Source organism: Lagopus muta, chromosome 8 (genome assembly GCF_023343835.1).
Source record: "Lagopus muta isolate bLagMut1 chromosome 8, bLagMut1 primary, whole genome shotgun sequence".
NCBI classification, from domain to species: Eukaryota; Metazoa; Chordata; class Aves; order Galliformes; family Phasianidae; genus Lagopus; species Lagopus muta.
Genome location: NC_064440.1, coordinates 11,254,868 through 11,272,949, shown reverse-complemented (window position 1 = coordinate 11,272,949; position 18,082 = coordinate 11,254,868). Strand labels below are relative to the sequence as shown.

The window sequence follows — 18,082 nt, the reverse complement described above, 5'->3', positions numbered from 1 at the left end:
TGTTCTTGTTGGGCTGGTCCAGGGCAGGAGTTCTAACTGGTACTGATGAATTAGGGATGCCTCATAGTGAGGGTCTAAGATTAAGAGAATGTCGAATGTCGTGTGGGATTTTAAACAGTGACACTAAATATTATCACTGGGAACCCTCCAGAGAGAAAAGCAGGTGAGGAGGGCTGACAGCAAACTGGTGTTAAAGGCAAGAGGGGATTGCTCACTGGCTAAGAGGAGGCAGGGCCCAACCTGGCAGGCGATGGTGGATCTGCCAGAGCCTCCGGTTGTCACTGTCATGTGCGTACAAAACATTGCTGCTGTTGTAGCCGGGCATCACTCACTGTGTGTGGGTGCAAATGGCAATGCGAGATGTGGGACGAAGCAGAGCTGGGCACAGCTGCTTCTCTTTATGCTCCATGGGAGGGAAGCAGATGCACAGAGCGGCTGTAGCTTGCTGGAAGTCAGTCAGGGATGGTGGCCATGGGGAGGGTGGTATGGTCTCAGGCCTGTCGGAAGGCATACTCCTCACCTGCAGTCCTGTCCTGATGCTCAGCCATGGGTTTCATTCTGTTTGCACTTTACTGCTTGCTTTCATTCCCAGCTGTTTAGCTTTCATCCCTTCTTGCTCTGCTCTAAAGATCTGGCAGAGTTTGGTTTTACTTCTCTTCTGTCTTGAAAACAATAGTAAAATTCCTGAAAAGGAGGAGAGCATGTACATGCATGCAGGTGTGCTTGGGGAAGGAGACAGCTGAAGCTGGGATAAAGGGAGGCAGTCCAGGACTTGCTGAGCTCCTTGGCATGGTGAGGTGCAGTGGCCTTCTGCTTGTGGTAGTGGTTGTAAATGCTGACTTGACTCTGGTTCAGTTTTTAAGAGTTTCTCTTTATTCTCAAATACCAATAACCTGTAAGAAAACAAAACATCCAACATGTCTGTGGATCTGGAATCTGGTGGAGAATCACAGCAGAAGCATGGAGTGCCTTGGATGGACGTGCGAGAAAAGTGGGAAAGACTCAATCCCTCTTGGATCTGCACCTCTTTTTCAAATGTGTGGAGGACACGTGGCTCCTGACACATGTTGTCTAACCAGCTTGGTTTTTATGTGCTACTTCAGTCAGGAAATTAATCGGGGAAAAAAAGATAAGGGAACATTATGCTGTTCAGAGTAAATCACCGTGTTACACAATGCTGCTCCCATTGCCTAGGTACAGCTGTTTAAGAAAATGGGCTGGCTTGAGGGCTTCCTTCTGATTGTCTAATTAAACTTCCAACCTTTGCAATTATGAAAATAACTGTGTGGTTAGAACTACTTGTATATGCTATAGGTAACTCCTGAATTAGCTAGAAAGAGAGTAAGACATTTGCCTTGAGATCTTACTCTGAGATTTTACTTATGCACTCTGTGCTACTCTGCATTGAAATAGTATCTCTAGGAAAAAAAGCCCTAACTTATAAATGCAACTACTGTGATAGCTGAAACTAGAGGTCCATTTGTTGCAACATCCCATTTGCAGCAACGCCCAGTTGAAAAATGTCTCTGAGGAACGTGCAAGCGAGCAGATAACAGACAAACCAGTTGGGTTTTGCATCCTCAATGATTAGCATTTGCTTTAAAATCTTTTCTTCAAACGCAGCCTAGCAATCGGAACATAATGCTTTGTGTGAGATACTTCTACTCTTTGACTGTGCTCTGTGTTAATGTTTTCTTCTAATTATTTTCATGTTCTCTGGCTTGCATGTATACGTCTTCAGCTATTATATGAGAATATAAACACAGCTTTTTCTTAAGTCTGGGAGCATTGTGGCTATTATTCACTATTTATTTCACTTCAAAGTCAAGAAAGTCCCTCTTGAAAGGTAAGGGTCCTCGTCTCACATCACTCTTTCTCCTTTTTCTACTAGACCTGTTAACAGTGCCAGCTGCTTTCGGCCTGATCTCTTGAAGTGCAGTCCTTCTCAGGTGAACGTGATGACTCCATCTTTCACAGCATGTGTGTGTGTTCTACACAAGTGCCATGCTCTGTCATAACCTCAAAGGTTTTAATTGTAGAAAGATTGCAGATGGAAGTATCGAAATCTGACCTTTGAAATAATTGCTACTTCAGTCCTAACCCCTGGCTCATCTCTGCGGATGAGTTAGTTGAAGGACAGGTTGCAGAGGCTATTTTGCCCTCTGGTGCAACAGAAATGGACTTCTTGCCACCCAAAGTGTTCATTATCAGTCTCTGTTAGCACCTTATCCTCATCTTTTGTTGTTGTGAACACATCCCTTTGTTAGCTTGCTTGTGGCTTATAATGTCATCCTTTTCTATCTTGTTTTATCTGATCCTCCTTATAAAAACAGAGCTAAGTGATGCACAGCTGGATGCACTCTGAGAAATCTGCTGCTGCCTGAGTGCTACCTGTTAGCGTTCTCAGAAGGGAGTGCTGAGCTGAAGAATAGAATATGTCTTTTGTGATTGATCTGTCAGGCGGGTTTGATAGTGCGGAAAAAGTAGTAGGTGTTGTACGTACAGAAACGGTTGGGCTTGGACTCTGTTTTCAGTCTGAAATATGAAGTGTGGTTGAAATTTGAAGGGCGAGAAGGGACTTTGCATAAGCAAGTGATGCGAGCAGCTGAGCGGCTTGCCTAGTGCGTTCGAGTGATTTTTGGGTTTCTAATGGTGCTGGTTGCAGTGGGGATTGCAGTGGGGTAGCCCATGGAGGTACTGACAGAAGCAGGGATCTGGTGGTGAAGGTGTGATACATGTGGTATTCAGCCATCACTCAATGCTTCACATTCTTGTGAGAAATCTGCTTTAATCTGGGTCTGATTCCAACTGGCAGTGCATAACAACAAGGCTTTCCAGCCTTCTCCTCCCCCGGGGTTTCAGTCCTTAAAGATGCAGGTTCTGATAGCATGTTTTTCTTTCCAAGCCAAAATTTCATTTAAAAAATTGACAAGCACTTAGATCCAGCAAAATATTTAACCTTGCTGCCAGGCTGGAATTAGCCTTTGAGTCACTTTCTGCTATTCCATGGCTAGCAATACCACAGAGATCAGGAAATGATATAGCTACTTCTCTCCTTTCTCTTTGCATCCGGAAGCTCTGTGAGGTTGTTCTGTTGTCACTGGAGCTTTTCCTATTTCTTTCTCCAGGAAGATGGCAGGTCTGCTTTTTGTTTTCCTTGAAACTTGTGGGGCACCTTCTCATGAGGCCCTGGAAGGGAACAGATGAGGGACTGCAGTCTCCTGGGACTCAGGTGTGCTCCCTTCTTCCTTCTGTCAAAATGTGTGGCTGTCACACAGAGGTGGTGGCTGACAGGACTGAGCAGGACTACCTATGGATCAGCATATGCCTACTCTGATTTGCTTCATTTTTTACACCATTTTCTCATATCTAGTGGATGAAGATGATGTAGACTAGTGATTGTGCCTGGATGCATGCTGTGACCCAAACTGTTTGTGTTTGTAGCCACTGAAGTGGCCTCTTGTCAGATTTGAACATGTGAAGTGGGTGATATTGGGTAAAAATAAGTTTGTTATGCAAAGTCAATTTCTCAGGCTCCATGTCTTTAAATGAGGCTATCTCAGGGAAAATGATGTTTTTTCTAGCCATAGCAACCAACCCCGGCTCACGTGACAAAGGCCAGTTTTTCATGTGCTCTTCAGCTGATGTGGTCTATGGATTTTGCCCTATAAAGAAGCTTTGGCAGTTCTTATTGGTTTTTATTTTTAATTTTTTTTTTTTTGTGGCAAGTATAAAATAACTTTCGCTGTACTCTGAAGCCTTCTGAGTTGCCACTGACTTTACAAGTCTTCCTGAAGGTATTTCTTCATATCGTTATGAGAAATGTGGTCCCAATATCTTTTTAAGTAAAATGCTGCCAGCTATCACAGAGCTGAAGACAGGACAGTCCTGTGCCAGTAGATCTGATGGCAGTGATGCTCACCATCACAACCCAGATTATCCAAGATGAGTTTCTGGGAGCTTCTACAGGACCCCTTCACTGCCAGCCTTGTGTTGTGGAGCTGCAATAAGCATTGCAGTGCTCTGTCTGCATTGCCTTGTGAGCAAAGGTGCTGAATATAGCTCCTGATGTCAGTTGTCTGCCTCTGTCTAACTGGGTTCTGACACTGAAGAATGTGGGCATTTTGCTGTTTGAGAATTGCATCTCTGCTCAGTTCTTCACTGGAGTGGGATCTAAAAAAAAATTGTGATGGGCTCACTTCCTAGGCAGAGACTATAGTTGACCTCTGCAGTCCTTGCGAGCCTCTAGATATATTATTCATGTGCTGCTTGGCTTTCTCTAGTGAGAAACCATAGGCACCAACTGTCTAAAGCACACTTGATTTAGGTTATTTTTTCCATTTACTTTTATCGTATTCTCAACCCATTTAGCAATCAGACAAATGTGTAATGCTTGGGGCAGACCCAGTTTGCCTGGGGGAGAAATAGTTATTTTAAATAAGTCTTTTTTTTTTTTTTCTTCCCGAGGTGATGAAGACCCGCAGTTCTGATTGACTAGTTCACCAATAGATAAAAATCAAAATATCGTCAAACTTATCTATTTACAAATTGTCCAGGAGCAGATTGTGAAATTGTCAGGTTTGTCATGTAAAGTTATTCACTAATTTCTTCAGGGAATAATTAGATCATTAGACAAATATGCCATAGGCAATCTGTGTGGGAACTTGTGTAATTAACCAATCCAAAATGAGTGATAAATTGTATATCGGTAATTTTCACACTTAGCAATTTAAGATGTGTTAAGTAGTTTTGTCATCAAGTTAAGGAACAGAAACAATACATTGTGACTTATATAACTAATTAGCATTCCCAATTTTACAAACACAAACAATTTGGAATTTACCTTGGGTGACAGTTTGCTCATGTGAGGTAGGAGAATATTCATGAGCGTAGAACTTTGCACTCACTTCTTGCAAATGCTCGAACGTTAAGGAGGTCATAAATCTGGTTAATCAGAAATTTGCCTTTCAATTCTAACAAATGTTCATGGTATGTTACTAAGGGAAAAAAAATAAATCTTTTCTTTCCCTCAGTTACTGGCTCAGTTTCTTGACAGCGTGCACCAAATCAGAATCGCATGCTGAGAAATGGGCCCATGCTTGTTTTGTAAGGTGCTGGGTGATTACTTTGTTCACCAAATTGCTGAATTTATGGTGCAGTGTCAGATTATGACTTTCACAGCTAATGGACTAAGAAGGGGGTGGGCTGGAAACAGAGCATGCAGTAAGTTGCAAGGGTTAAATGGAGAATGTATTTTGTGATTCTGTATGGAGGCTATCGGGGAGGTAAACCCTTGCTGCAAGTAGAGAGGGGGCGCTAGTCTGGGATGCCACGTGGGAAGGTGGTGATCAGTGCAGTGTGGGCAAGTCATCACACTGTAAGTGGTGGAGATCTGGGATGAGTGTCAAAGAAAAAGCCTTTGAATGCTGCAGTCCATTGAAGACCTTGGTACGACCAGCTAAGAAAATGGTATGCTCAGTGGTAGATGGAGGAAAAGAAAGGAAGGTTTCTATGTGCATGAAGTGTGTGTATACATATGTATGTTTTAAAATGCATGTATATGGGCATACTATGGAGCAGGTGGAAGGAGGATGGAGCAGGTGACTTAACAGTCCTCTTGCAATCCTGAATTTAAGGTCCACCAACTCCACAAATCTTGCAAGTGATTCAGGTGTGGATTTGGCAGGTCCTCTCATCTTTGTGCAAGTCTCTCGTTCTCTCCTTCTATGCAATGTCTTTTAGGTACAAAGTGACCTCATCACTATAATATTAGGTCAAGCGCTGTGCAATGCTATTTGTATATATGACAAGGCTGTAGTGTGTGCAATCCAGGGCTACTGATGATATCAAGGTCTCTGGGAAGAACAAGCAGCTGCCTGCTTTCATGCATTATGCTGATACCACAGGAACTGTGAATGGTCTCTAGTTTGCTCAGAACATGTACTTAAACACAGACAAATCAGTGATGCTGTCCAGTTACATCAAACCAACAACAAAAGAATCCATCCAGCCTGCAAACTGACTGGGACCTTTCAAAGATCAGCAGATTGGGTTCTCCTTTCCCACTTGAAAAAGATGTGTGAGTGCCAGGATGCTTTTAGAATGAATAGTGTCATGGACAGAACACTTAAAAATAAAAATAATTCACAGTACCACTGGAGCGTCAGCACAGGGTGCATGAGGTAGGAAGCCTCTCTTCTGGAATCAGAATGGCTGCAATGTAGAAAGAGGAAAGTAAACAGACGTGAGCTGGAATTGTGGGAAAGAAATAGACCTAAAATAAAATCTCAGTGGTAGAGTTAAGGTGACAGCAACAACACTCCTTGATGAAAGTTGTGATATCCTTGCCCTTGGAGGCATATAAGCTTTATTGGATGCATGTTAGAAAGTGTAATAACTTCTCATACGGCTGCCTGAGCACTTCCAAGTCCTGTAATTTTAATTATTCTTGCAATATTTTGTGTTCACACCCTCCAGTCCATCAAATCACATTTGCATTAAAGTCTTTACTTTTTTATATTTTGACTCTTCAGTCTCTACTGAAATGTTATGGAGCCTCAGTATCACTGAGGCAGTTACGGAGTTGAGCTTAAAATTCACTCAGATCACAATTTATGTGTGAAAAAGCCATAAGGCAAATAACAAGATTTTCAGGGCTTGAAAAGTCATGATGGTGCTTAAACGCTTTGAGCTGGCAGTGTTAGCAGTTCTTAAAATGTCATTTAATGAGCCTGCGTTTCTGGGGAAGTCCATGGAATCTATTTCATCTCTGCATCTTGTAGGGTTTTTCTTTCCTGTTACACAGAGATATGCCACAAAAAAAAAAAAAAGTTTGAAATGTTATTTTTGCATTTGTTTGTTTAATTCATCTGTTCTAAGAATTCATGCTTTTATTCCATAGAGCTGCACTTGATTATTTTTGTGTGCGTGTGCATGTAGTTCAGATTTCTCCTGCGGCTGTGGCTGTAGCCCATCCAATTTGAGACAAAGCATTCTTCTGGCTGTTCTGGAAGGATGACCAGGACTGGCCTTAAAATTTTAGCTCGCTTTAGTTTCTGCTAAGGGAGAAGATTCTGTTGCTCAATCCTAGAGGTAATAAGAAATACTGTATTAGCTGGATGATATATTAAATAACTCAGTGTGGTTTTTGTCTTGTCTGGCAATTCAGAAATACACAGCATGACCTTTTTTTTTTTTTTTTTTTCCAACTTCCCAACAAATCTGCATCTATGTTGAAGATGAAGAATGAAGATAAGTGGTTGTATGGGAGATACTTGTGGGCTACTTAAATTTTTGCTTGGTTTTGAATGCTGTTCTTTATCAGTACAGTGATTTACTTTGAAGTGCATGCTCACAAATAAACGCTTACAGTGATCAAGGAGGAAATGATGCTGAAATTTTTTTTCTTGAAGAACAGCAAAAAATCCCACCCCAAACACAGCATGTGGAAAAAAACAACCAGCAAAGCTGTTCGAAGGCTGCTGTTTCTTTATCTGCTAAAGGTTGCTCCTTGTGGGTCACAGAGGGGTGGTCTTCAGCTGTATCTGTATCACTTTGGGGCTATTACACTGGTAACTCATGCATTTTCCATTTGTTTCTATCCAGTATTATGTTACCCAGTTTATTTTCAGTGTGTTTTTTCCCCCCTTCTCCCCTTCCTAAACTTCTGTCAATGTGTTATGGTAATGCAGCTCTGCTTTCCACTCATGAGGTGCCTGCATTCATTGGTGGGTGATACGAATAAGTAAAACCTGTCTCTTAGTGCGCATTCACAAGAGTGTTGAACTGAGATTACACTGACATCTGAAATTCTGGCAGTTTGTAACTCCAAGTGCTTACACTTTGTAAATCTCAATCGCGTCCTTAATGTAGATTTTGTTTCGTTTCTTGCTAAAGAGTAAAAAATGTAAATTTAGAAAAGACTGTCACTCTCCCCCTTGGTCTTTGAGTGATTTAAGTCATTCCTTTGTCAACTGATCCAATGTGTTTTTACAGCGATAATGCCTGGTTAGTTTTCAACATCTGTGCACTGGACAGAAACTGAAACTCCTAGATGTGTCTCGGGTACGTCACATCTTCATCACAGCACAAGGGCAGGTAGGCAAAACACGTGGCTTAAAGCAGCAAGTACAAATGGGGCTAATTTCAACCAGGCATTGTTTGAAAGCTGTGATGAAAGAAGCTAGCAACGGGCTCGGGTTTATTTGATTGTATCAAAACTGACCTCTTATTTGAAGAAACTGGAAGCAGAGTCAGTGCACAGTGCCATAACAGTCTGTGGTGCTGCTGACTGCTGGGGAAGGTCAGCTCCGGGTGACAGCAGTGTGACTCAGGGCTTTTTTCGCTTGGGCTGAGTTGCAGAGCCGTGTCACTTGCCTTCTGTTGCTTGCAAAATCCAAAATCTGTGATTTTTGGCCTTCCTTGAAAAGGGACTGAATCATGTCCCAAATGACTAGATCTGAGATCTGCAAGGAACAGGACTTTTCTCTTGATTTGTGTAAGCAGATGTCTCTTGCTAGTGGGCATTGCTGTTAGAAAGTTCCAGGTTTGTTCATGACTGAGTAGCTTAGCTCTCAAAACTGAGCATGATCGTTTTTCCTTACTTTCATCCTTTCTTTGCAGGTATCTGCTTCTTTCTTGCTCAGCCTTACAAGCACGTGCTTTACGTTAGTTGAAGTAGCCTTGATGATTCTGTGGCTGTCTATGAATGTGGCTTTTTTATTTAGGGCAGAGGGAACCAGAGAGAGAGAGCTCCATACCTCTGCCCCTGAAAGCACCCAAAAGCTAAGCACAAGTGCCTGAGATACACTTGTACTGCTGAGAGTGCACAGAAGGTTGCTTTTTCTGCCTTGTTTATTGAGGCTTAGGTTAAAATTGCCGTGAGGGTCTCTCTCTGGTCTAGACCTTGGAAACAAAGACTGTTCCCCAGCAGAGAGCTGATGAGCCTCAACATGTCAGGCTGACGACTATCTTTTACCCTCATACAGCATCACCTGCTAAATAACGAAGGGAAAGTTCTAGCTACAAAATTATATGGTTATACAAATACAAAGTACTTCTTACAAAATGAGAATAACATGCCAAAATAAACCACTGCTCTCTGTAGCGGAGAAATAGAGCAGCTGCTCTTGGGCAAGAAGGGTGTAACTGCAGATGCTTCTTGCTGAGGAGCAGTGGTGGAGTAAGATGGCTTGCGGCTCCTGGTTTCTGTTGCGCAAATTATACGGTCTTGAAGTAAGTATAGGGCTCTGCTACCAGACCTCATGCCTTCCTGAGGAGAGGTGGTGAGATGTGGCCGTGCTTGCTCTGTGGGCTCTCTGGGTTGGTCAATTTCATGACATTGGTGCACTTGGTGGCCTCTGGATGGAGGAAGGAGAGGAACTGGTGGTGACAGGGTCCAACCTCTGCCTGCAGTGGCATTTTGTGGGATTACAGACAGGAGCATCTGGGAGCTGTGGTGCAGGAGCTGGGATGGACTTTGATGGATGGCAAGGTCCAAGGCTTTATACTTGTTGGAATGGGGCATGGCCTCAGACCATCTCCAACCAGTCTCTGCTGCTGCCCCTCAGTGACTGTTCATCCCTGCTTGGTTGTTTTGGTGGGTGTTGCTTTCCATATGGGGAATAAAGGTAGTGAAGATGATGTCTTAAATGCAGCAGCTGCAGATACTTTGATTAAAACAAAATGAATCAAACAACAACCAAGAAAACCCAACCCCAATATTAACAACAAAAAGCATCTTTCGGCCGAACCGGTATCTTCCATTTCTTCTTATCTGAGCCTTTTGTCATTTCTATTTTTAAAAGTGACACTTTGAATTTAACCGCCTTTTACTTTTGAACCTCTCCCCAGAAAACTCAGAACTTATTTTAAAGCTTGAAGAAAAGAGTTTAACTACAAGTCATTCTCAGTTCTTTCAACGTGCAGTTCCAAGTTTGACGTGCAATATTAAACCTTGTTGATCTGAAATAGATTGATAAATAAAATAGTTGTCAAAAGTGTTGCCAAGCCTTCCTTGTGTAGGCTTCTGATTGCCAGCTGCATTTGGTTCTTATTTTTAGGATTTCTTTTCATTGTAGCAGGTTGAAGACTTGAAAATGAGGTCTAATATCTTGAAGACCAAGATCATCTTTGGAAGTGTTGTCCAAAAGATGCTATAGTTGCAAGTTCAATGACTTGTGTAACAATACATTTTCTTGTATATGAGTAACAAGGCTGCAATTAGCTTTCTTTATAGTCAATTGAATAATTTCTTTTTAGTATTAAGCAAACCAAACTTTTGAGGATGCTGTTCTATTCTCTCTTGAATGAGAGGTTGAGTGTGCCAGCAGAATTTCAGTTAATTGGCAGCATTTTGCTCCTAAGCTACTGCTGGTCGCCTTACTGGCCAGACCTTGTTGTTGCATTTGGAGCAGGTAATAGCCTCATCCTCCAGACTAGGGACACTCCCTTGGTGATGCCACCAGCATGCCCTCAGCAGGCACTACCTCTCCTTCCAAAGAAGACCAGCTGGAAAGTGTGTTCCTGTGCATATTTTTCAGCTTGCAGCCAGAGCAAAGATGCATAGGCTGTGTTCTAAGTCCTACTGTGCATGTTTGAAGAGGTACCCAAGTGGTAGAGACTGCTGTATCTTCATGTTACGCTTTATTTTCAAGGCTCGTGTCTTGGTTCTGTTTTTCAACCAGATCACGCAAACCATGGTTTATGGTTTTGAGTGTAATGCTGAAAAGCACAAGAGGAGATATCAATGGCAAACTGTTTGGACAACTAAACATTGTTTGCTGCGTATGTGGTACAATTTTGAGCTCTGCCTTTGGATGAGCAAGCAGGATTGTCTTTGGAAAACGGATTTAGAAACCCCACTGGTGTTGTCACCCACAGAATTGTAAATTCTTTGCCAGCGTGGTCTCTTTTTGCTGTACAAAGCTGAGAGGGGAGCTGGTATTGCGATCTAGGTGCATCAGCACTCTCTGCTGCTTGCAGTGAAGAAAACTTCCTGCTGTTGACTGTAGCAGGAGTGATCTGTGGGGCAGCCAGCTGGGGGCATGTGCCTTTGTCTGTCATCTTTACCCACCGACTCTTATTCTAAAAATCCACGGGCTCTTTCTCCATGGGTTCAGAAGGGATAAGTTTGTGGTTATATTTACTTTCTGGGTAAGTGCAGGTAAAACTCTAGGTAAAGCATTTAGCCTGTCTGAAATATCAGCCTTAAGGACCATGGCAAAGGTTGAAAATACATAGAGTATATAGTTACTTGAATTAAAGCCTCTTAAAAAGAAGTGGGGGTGGAGGGACCCCACCCTCGTCTTTGTTTATTTTCTGGCAGTTCTTTCAGTCTGAGTTGGACCAGTACTGCTTCGTTGATCCATATGAAGCTTGCTGAGCCGTATAAAGACCCTGCTGTCATATTCCTGTCAGATACTCTGTCGTGTTTCTGCCCAACTAGTAAAATGTCATGCACAACAGAGCCTTTTCTACATGGAATAGCCTTGGGCAAATGCACTCTACTAGTGCATAGCAGCCCATGGGATCTAATCTCTGCTCCCTTACTGACTGTTCGTAACCTTTCTGTGCACTTCAAGACTCTTCAGATTAATCCTTTCTCATACAATCATAGCAAATAAGAACTTGAAGAAGAGAGCACAAGCTAGCGCTGGGCCTGGGGACCCAAGTGTCTACTATGATAAACCTACATTTCACTCACATTTCCACGTTGTTTTGAGGAAGCAATGTGCCTGTGATGACTGAACCACAAGGAAAGGTTTAATGTGCTGTTGCTTTTTTGCCAGTGAGAATAACCCTTTAGTTTAACTTGCTCTAGTATGTAATTCTAGACTTGGAAAGACCTTGTTTTGATCCCTGCTTGTGATGGCAATGGAGCTGTCCTGCTGCTTTGTCCTTGTTGGCTGCACACTGAGATCCAAGGAGAAGCTAGTGAAGGGATACCTAACGCTCAGTATTAGTGCATTTGTTTCCAAATAACTGTAGATATCTGCATCGTGCCAGCATTGGTTGGTACACTCAGAACAGCATGCCTTTTCTGCTGCAGCAATAGGGGCTTGTTCTACGGACAAGATTCAGCATTTCCCATGGGGATGGTCCACTTGAGTGCATGTTTGCCAAAAATCATGTGAGGCCTTGGAATAGTTACTATGTATCATGGGGATCACCTTATGGTGAAGCAGGTACTGAGAGGTGATGTTTGAGGTTGGGTAGAGTTGAGATGCCTGATGAATCGCTATAGTTAATTAAGTTTACTTCTCTCGGTAGAGAGAAGAGGAGATGCTGGTTGAGGGAAACATGCAAGTGCAGCATCACAAACTCCTTGAAGAGCTCCAAGATGTTGGAGCTTGATGTTGGTGAGTCCTTCTGGAGGTGAATCTATCCCAGATTTCAATGGTTATTGGGCCTGGATTGTTCAAGGAATTGCATTAAGCTTCTGTTCTTTCACATTAATTCAGCCCAATTTAGTAGTAGCTGTAAGAAAAAGGAAATGAGACCGATGGTGGTGGCTGCTCTCTCCTTTGTGGCACCCACCCTATGAAATCAATTCTCTGCTGTCAGCAGATGCTGAACTTCTGCTCTTGTCTCCTCTAAGAAATCCATCCCTGCAGGTCAGGGATGGGTTGAGATGGCCTGGCAGCCAAGGTGCCTGTAGATAGAGATCACATTTTTCATCACAGCTCTGCTAAAATGATTCCTTTCACTCTGTGATAATTTTCTGAAGTATTTTTACAGCTCCACTTTAGAGAGATGCAAATCAGCTGATTTGTGTGTCTGCAGCCAATGACCTTTGCACTGCATTCATACCAGGAGCAGTACAATTTCCATCAGTTCTGCTGCTGATCTGAGTGCAGATCCCTTGTTGGTGGCATGAGCCCAGTGTTGTGCCTACTCTTTCTCAGACAAGGAAGAGCTCCTGTGTGCGATTAGAGCTATGCTGATCCAGGAGGTCAGTTAGTGCTGCCCTGGACTTCCTCTGTGCCCTTGGGGTGAGTGCTCAGAGAAACAACGTGCTGGTGTGGTTGCTCCAGGATGTAGCTCAGGTGAGCTGTGCTAGTTGAAAGCACTGGTTGGTGATGGGAGGTGTTGGTGGGTGGACCTGGGGTGCAAGTAGTTTGTCCTGAACTGGAGTGAGATGAGATGGCTGGAGGCAGGTAGAGGCACAGCTGGGCTGGGAGGACTGAGGGTCACATCTGCATATGAGAGGAAGCTGCTGCTTTCTCCTCCCCTCAGTAAGCGAACAAGCTCCCAAAGCTGCTGGTTGTTCCAATGACTTGCACCTGGGATGAGTCTCTGCTGTTGGATGTGCAAGGCAGAAACATCCTAGGAGCCAGCAATGAAGGGTTGCTCTGCGGCATGCTCCAGAGGCAACAAAGGAAAAATGTTTGTGTAGTCGGAATAATAGTAGTAGAAAAATACTAAGAAGCATGCCCTGGTTTCTTTTTAGGCTGTGACCCTGTGGAGGTTTCTGATAGCAACTGGGACTGTGTGGTACCTCTGACCTCTGCAGATCACAGTGCTGGAACAGATTCAGCTCTGGGTGGCTCTGCTGGCAGAGGGGAGAGGTCAGACAGCCTGGGGACAGGGAGGAAAAACTCACTGGGACAACTGGCATCTGGACTGATATGCTTTCTGTAGTCTTGGAAAAGGTTCAGCAGGCTTAGCTTCTCTTGAGACAAACACTCCTTAGAAAAATAAGTTCAACCACGGGAAAGTGCCCAGACATCACATTTTCAAAACAGAATGTTTCCATTTGCTTTCATGCATTCACAACGTTTTAGTCAGTCTGTCTGAAACTAACTGTGCTGTTGCAGCAGGAGACTCAGGGCTCTCTCTATCTGGCTGCATAATCCCTGTGTTTGCTCTAGGTATATCTTAGGAAACAGCCAGAGGCTGGGTGCCTTTCATGAATTGCTTGCTGGCCTAAATGGCAGATGTGATAAATGAGGATATAACTGACAGCAGAAAAGGGTGGGGCAGGATATTACAGCTCGTGGATTCATGGTTTGAGTTTAGGTGCATCTATATTTTATTGACTCCTTCATTTATACCAACATGGGAGGCCAGATTCTCATGCCGTGTGAACGACGAGCTCAGCACAAGGCCTGCTCTTTGATGTCTGTAGACGAAGGGATTTCTCAGGAGCAGTTTGAATGAGGTGAGGGGCTGATGCGTGCTGACTAGAGCTTGGAAAGCTGTTCCAAGCATGAGAGAAGGTGTGGGAGATGGTGCAGAAATGCCTCTGTGATGAGGGAATGAAGGGGAACGCAAGGTCAATGCTGCAGGGTGTGCTAGAGGTGGGTCAGGTCGCATGCGGGACCGTGGGCAAATCCATTAGCTGCTCTGTGCTTAAGCTTTGCTGCTGCAAAGCAGGGCTGGTAATGCAATATACTTGGCTCCTCTGGTAACTCGCAGTTGATAACAGAGATGTCCAAAGTAAACACAGTTAAGCCTGGATCTGGGTATGCATTTGGGTTTGTGCTGTTCTTTCTTCTTGATGCCTTCAGAAATCTTGCCAGAGTCGAGCAGCTATGGGAAATGGGGCTTTCTATCAGCAAGCAGAGGCTGGAATCCCAGCAGAAGACCTGTCACCATATTATTCATGTTCATTAAGTACCTCCTTCAGGGGTTAAAGTAGCCTGTGAATATGTGTTATTGCAAGGAGTGGAGTGTCTTAGAGCCTCTGGGGAGAACAAAAGATATGCTATCTATACGCTTCAAGATCCATTCACAGTGGCAGCCATGCAGAGTGCTCCCTTTCCCCTGTTTTCCTCTCACTGCACTACCTGGGCATCAGATACTGCAGTTAACACTATCCACAGCATTGCTTTCCAAAGAGTTCAGGTTTGCTGCTGACTTGGAGAGAGCCTTGCCTGCAGTAGCTTGTATGTCTTTTAGCTCTGGACTTACGTAGGTCAAAAACTGGATGCTGATCCAACAGGAAAAGGTATTCTGTTGCCTGTGTGACCATAGAGGGAAAAATCATTTAAAATGGCACATCTGTGAAGAAAACTGTTTCTTGTACTGATGGCTTCGTGGCTGCTGGGATGCAGGTTCTATCTTCCCACTGGTTCCTGCCCTGAAGCAAATGTTGTTTCAGGCTGCCATTCTGTGTGGAGGTCCAAACAGTAAATGCTGGGAGCATTTGGGGATGGCAGAAAGTTTAAATGTGTGTTCAGGAACTTGTAGGGTAATAGATCCTATCCTGTCAGATTCAAAGCCAGAGGGTATGAAATTTGACAGAAGATTAGCCAGCTGTGGGATTAGATAACATGACTTAAAGTACAATTTTGCTGAGAAACCTGCATTAGGACAGGAGCAATGCTTTTACTGAATACCACGATAAATACCGTGTAGCAACATGTTTGTTGTCTTTTCTACAACAATAAAAGAATAAGCAGACATCAAAATGGATAAGTCTTTTCACATATTCCTAGAGATGATCATGTAATTTATGGCAGGATCTACCTTTATTTTTTTCCACTTCTAAATCCCTCATAATCCAGTCTCTTTTTCTATTTGTAACTTGTTAGTGTTTGCCAAATTGCTTCTGAACAATTTTCAGCTGACGAGTTGCTCATGAGGCCTCTGCTCTGTAGCTAGCCAGTATTTGTTCATGATGTGCTTGACTGGCTGCTGAAGTCAGACTGCACTTTCTTTCCGAGTTAATGGCTTAAACATTTTAAGGAGAGAAAATAATGGAGGGATATGCCCTCAGCTGCATCGTTTGACAATTTATATCAGTCATGAAATTTTGGGGTTCGAGAATGCTCTCCTAGGCAATGATCCAGAAAACCCAAAAAGGGATGAGTATGCCGGGCCTAATTGCAGCGGACAGATTTCTTTGGCTTTTATTGCCCCTTCCCAAGTCCTTTGTATTATTTAAATTGGTACCAACAGCTCAAGAGCTTCTTACGCTTGTTCTTACTGGGATGTGAGGGGTCTATGTGTGGTGTCTGACTTTCCTGATGAGTTCATAAAGGGTCCAGTTTGTGCGTGTCTTCCTGCCTGTGCCACACTGTCTTATCTGCTTTGGCTGTAGGGCTGGGTCCCTCATTCCCAATTTACCTTGAATAGAGTGGAGTTGGCCTGGAATATGATGAACTAACACCAGAGTCAAGGCAGTAGTTGGGACTCCAATGCTTGAATTTGGTCCTTGGCCTCTTTTGACTTTGTAAGGATAACATCTAACTCATTTTCAGTGTATGAAAAAAAGGGCTGATTCTTTCTTATTTTAGAGAAGTATGAGTGCTCCTTTATTTGGGAGTTGGTTTGTAACGGATTCCCTCTGATTGTCAAAAGCAATAGGGTAAAACAAAATGCTGCATGTGAACTAAGGGTAGCCTTTGTCATGCCCAATGTTGCTATGCTCCCCAAAAGTGGAAGCAGAATTACTGGAACAGGAAATGCAACATCTGGGGTCATAGAAGCCTTGAGATGGTTTAAGGAGAGAGGGTGTAAGGTGATCTCTTAGCCTGTAGGTCACCCCTACACTGTCATGAGTGGCAGACTAATGCGTGTTAAGGATATGCTTATTTGTATCTGTGGTTTTACCAGAGGGAATTGTCAGATTCTACTTGATAAAGCTTGAAGATGTTTCTGCCTTTATAGCACTCTTGAGTTGCTGAAAGGAAAACTAAGCAAATAACTGATGACTGACTTTTGCCACCCTATGCAAAAATAAGTCTGCTGAAATCATGCATTTAGTTACCTTACTATTCCAAGTAGACTAACGTGAGTATTGCAGACTCTGGGGTGAGAGAGTAAGAGGAAGAAGGCAAACTATCACTGTAAATATATTTTAGGGGGATATCACTGTATCCACACGTATTTTATCTTCACTTTGTATTGACTCGTGTTCTTTCCTTTGTTTATCTTTGGTCTTAATAGGAACAAGGCAGTGATTCATTATAAATATAAAGAGATACCTTACTTTGCATGGTGCTGTCTGTCCAGTGCTTCAAATACCATTTATGAACTGTAAAGGCTATACTTACAGCTGGTCTGGCAGTGTTATGCTGACACCACCTGAAAAGTTGCTTCTGTCTCAATTTTTTTTTTTTAGTTTGTGGATGGTCAGTTGACATCCTGTAATATTAAAAATACATGCAAAAAAGAAATAACAACAAAAAGAGAAACAAATGCACAACACAATTTGAGTGATTTTTCTTGCATCAACTGTTAGCACCATGGGAGCACCTGCTTCTCTGTTGTATAGAGTTCCTTGTTCATGTAATTTTGCATGTCTGCGCTGAAATGCATTGTGTGAATGAGTCCAGGTTAGCTTCTGAATGGCTCAGAAACCTTTCTGCAGTTACTTTCTCTGCCATTTCCAATTATACATTGGTTGGGGATGTGTGTACTACTGGTCATTATACTGTCATAGCCTTCTGAAGTCAGAATGTCGTGTTTGACCAAATGTTGGAAAAAAGCATAGTCCAAAAGCAGCTGCACTGATCTTGTCATCTCTACAAAGAATTTATGTATTTCATAGTTGCAATTCATGTCTTCCTCAAATCATACTGGATAGCATTGATTCAAATCCAAACTTGATTCTTGTTGGATGTACTTAGATTTACTGGGCTTTTGATTACATTCTGGCCGTCTAATTCTTAGTATTCTGGTTTCATTAAGTATTTGTATTTTGAATACTTATTTTTTTTAACCCCTGAGAAATTGCCTACTTTTCTAAAGTCTAAAAATAACATCAAAATTAGGAAAATCTGTATTTTTTTCAGGTTATCTTAGTATTTTTGGTTACAAGTTGTCTGGATAGGGATAAATATTTTTCATTGCTAGTAGAGTTAGCAGAGGGCTAGGTGTTATGGGGAAATGGTGAAATTTAGTAACACCGCAGAAGCAGCAGAAATGGTTTCCTCCTGTGCTTAGGAGGAAGCCTTGGTTTTTATTGCCTAATCATTGCCTCACAAAGAACTTCAATTGTTTTGGTGTTTTTTTTTTTTGTTTGTTTTTTGTTTTTGTTTTTTTGCATCAGGCTTTTCTTCCCACTCATTTTTGCAGAAGGTGAGACAATTGCTGATTAATACTGCCTGCACCTATGCTGGATGTGTTTGGGTCC

General features: G+C 42.8%; 1 long non-coding RNA gene across 1 annotated transcript in view; it reads left to right on the top strand.

Moving 5' to 3' along the window:
- LOC125696804 (uncharacterized) overlaps positions 1-18,082 on the top strand; it is a 190,443-nt gene that overhangs the window by 15,772 nt on the left and 156,589 nt on the right. The window lies entirely within an intron of this gene.